Source organism: Penaeus monodon, chromosome 33, assembly GCF_015228065.2.
Source record: "Penaeus monodon isolate SGIC_2016 chromosome 33, NSTDA_Pmon_1, whole genome shotgun sequence".
Classification (NCBI taxonomy): Eukaryota; Metazoa; Arthropoda; class Malacostraca; order Decapoda; family Penaeidae; genus Penaeus; species Penaeus monodon.
The window spans coordinates 35,866,623-35,868,968 of record NC_051418.1 but is presented as its reverse complement, the minus strand read 5'-3'; the positions used below and the strand labels follow the sequence as shown (position 1 = coordinate 35,868,968).

Below are 2,346 nucleotides of genomic sequence, written 5' to 3'. Positions count from 1 at the left end.
TGTTATTTTTACAGGTAAGCATTCAATAAATCACATGGATAAAGAATCTGCAAGAATACAGTACATCAAATCGGAGTTGGTACTCGGAGTTAGCAAGCACTAACAGTCTAAGCTGAAGACACAGCTAAGGAGTAAAGCAGATTCATCTCAGAATCTGGGCACAGCGTCGAGTCCAGCACGACTGTCCGCCACGTGCTCCGATGGAAGGACGGGGAAGTTTGCAGACTGAAGTAAATTGTTAGCTTTATAATAAAGTGGGATCATTCATGAGTTAGGCTGGTAGATTGCACTTGTTACAGACCGCAAGCACCTTTAAAGACCCTGATATATCTAACTCTGAAGGCCACGAATTGATCGTCCGATATAACTGCTTGCATCATCGTAATATTATTCAACATTCGCGTTATTTTAACTTGTTACTAGTTTTGTAAGATTCTTCTTTTGGATAGTGCCAGCTTAAAAAAAAACACACGCACATGCGGAAACACACACGAAAGCAAGGAAAGATTTCTCTCTCACCAGTTACTTTACTTTTAAGCAAGCGAGTCTAGCCGAGGCAATGGCTGGCCAGCAGCCTTTTTTTTCGCAAATGCTGATAAGCTTCGGCTAGTGAAGATCCTGGCGGCAGTAAGAACCTCACACCTCTTGATAAGGAAATGATAACGAGACAATCTGTATCGCATTATGGTGTGTTTCGTGTGAATTCCTGAATTATTCTATTTCAAAAGGAACTGAGATGAGAGAGCGAAATGATCATGTGAAGGGTTAACACATCACCAGGGACCGGCCACTCCAGGGCTGCCTGTAGTACACCACCGGCGTATAGGAAAAAGAAAGGGAGGAGAGAAATTGGTGTCGTGTTTCTTAGTTCATATTTTCTTCTTACATGGTATTATTTTGTTCTGCCAATTGCAAATATTGTGCATTTGTACATCATTTACGCAATTACAATTAAATGCACCACTGTGCATGTCGAACCCTTTTAAATGAGACAGCCTTATGCATTATGAAGAATTAGATATGTTTAATTACAAAACGAATATTTTGTGCACTTTATCCGCATTATCACATGTTCTGAAGTGAAAATAAATAGATAAATAGGTAACAGGTCTAGGTGGTTAAAACAAGACATCTATGTGGCACACGCTGCACTCAAAGGGCTGCATACATATAAAGAAATGGACATCTGTTTGTAAACATTTAGGTATTCCCTTATTTGTGTTTGTGAGCGTGTATAATGCAATGAAAAGGTTTTCATAATATTCAACAGGAGACAGTAGGTTTTTAATTTAAGAGTATTTCCAAATCCATAAATAAATTAAATATCCATAGCTTAGATCTTGTGATTCAAATTAGTACGTCTCTTTCAACCCTAAGAAACAGAAGACCCAGAGACGGTGACGGCAGAGGAGCTGACGAGGTCGTTTCCCTTGAACAGTTTGCAGGTGTAAGTCCCAGCGTTGACGTAGGAGTGAGGCACATGGGTGCCACTTCCCAGAGAAAAGACGTCCACATTGCTATTCCACGAGGGAATTGGTGCTTGAGAGTCGTGTCACTCCAGCCTGTATTAGTGCAGGTCGTCCGTGGTGGACACGTGTGCCCTGCAGTACACGAAGACATCGGCCATGGCTGCAATGGTGACTTGGGTGCCGTTGACAATGTTCCGAGGACGTAGAGTCCACAGGCAGCGAGCAAGATAACGAGGCCAGGAACACCAGGACTGCACAGCTCAGGAACGTAACACTTGTCTTCAGTTGGCTGTGCTCGCCATGTCTTTTGCGTTTGCTAGGGATGAGGAGTAAGTGTTGTTTGGAGCTTGTGGTGCAAAAGCTACAGCGCCGATCTTATATATACACCCACGCCGACTTCACTCATGGAGACCACGTCACAGGTGAAAAAGGTCCTGAAGAGCACGCGCTGCTGTTATCTGCTGAGGCGTGTCCCGTGCATGCCTGGCGGGATTCTTATCAAGCCACCGACCATTCACTTTTAATATATCTGCGGATGTTCTTGACTTGTTTATGCATCGTACAAATCAAGAGTTTTCTGAATTGTGCAATAGGCCATGGGAACAGCAACAAGCAGGACTAAGAAGGCGCTCATAGATTCCGCACTTGATTTTGGTGTCACTGACCCTTGCTAGTAATAACGTAAGTACCCCGAGACCTTGAATAATATTCTTTCATATCCATAAAAACAGTATATGTAAAATCTCGGCAGAATATAGTATATATCATCTCATACTGCCATATGTAGCGATTTGAAACATTAGCATAGTATATATCATTGCAAACCTTTTTCATCTAATTAAACGATTCTTTTTTCACTTTTTCAAGACGCAAAAAC

At 42.1% G+C, this 2,346-nt stretch overlaps 1 pseudogene; it reads right to left on the bottom strand.

Annotated features, from left to right (window-relative positions):
• Nucleotides 1-1,353: 1,353 nt before the first annotated feature.
• LOC119594354 lies at nucleotides 1,354-2,027 on the bottom strand (annotated as a pseudogene).
• Nucleotides 2,028-2,346: the final 319 nt, after the last annotated feature.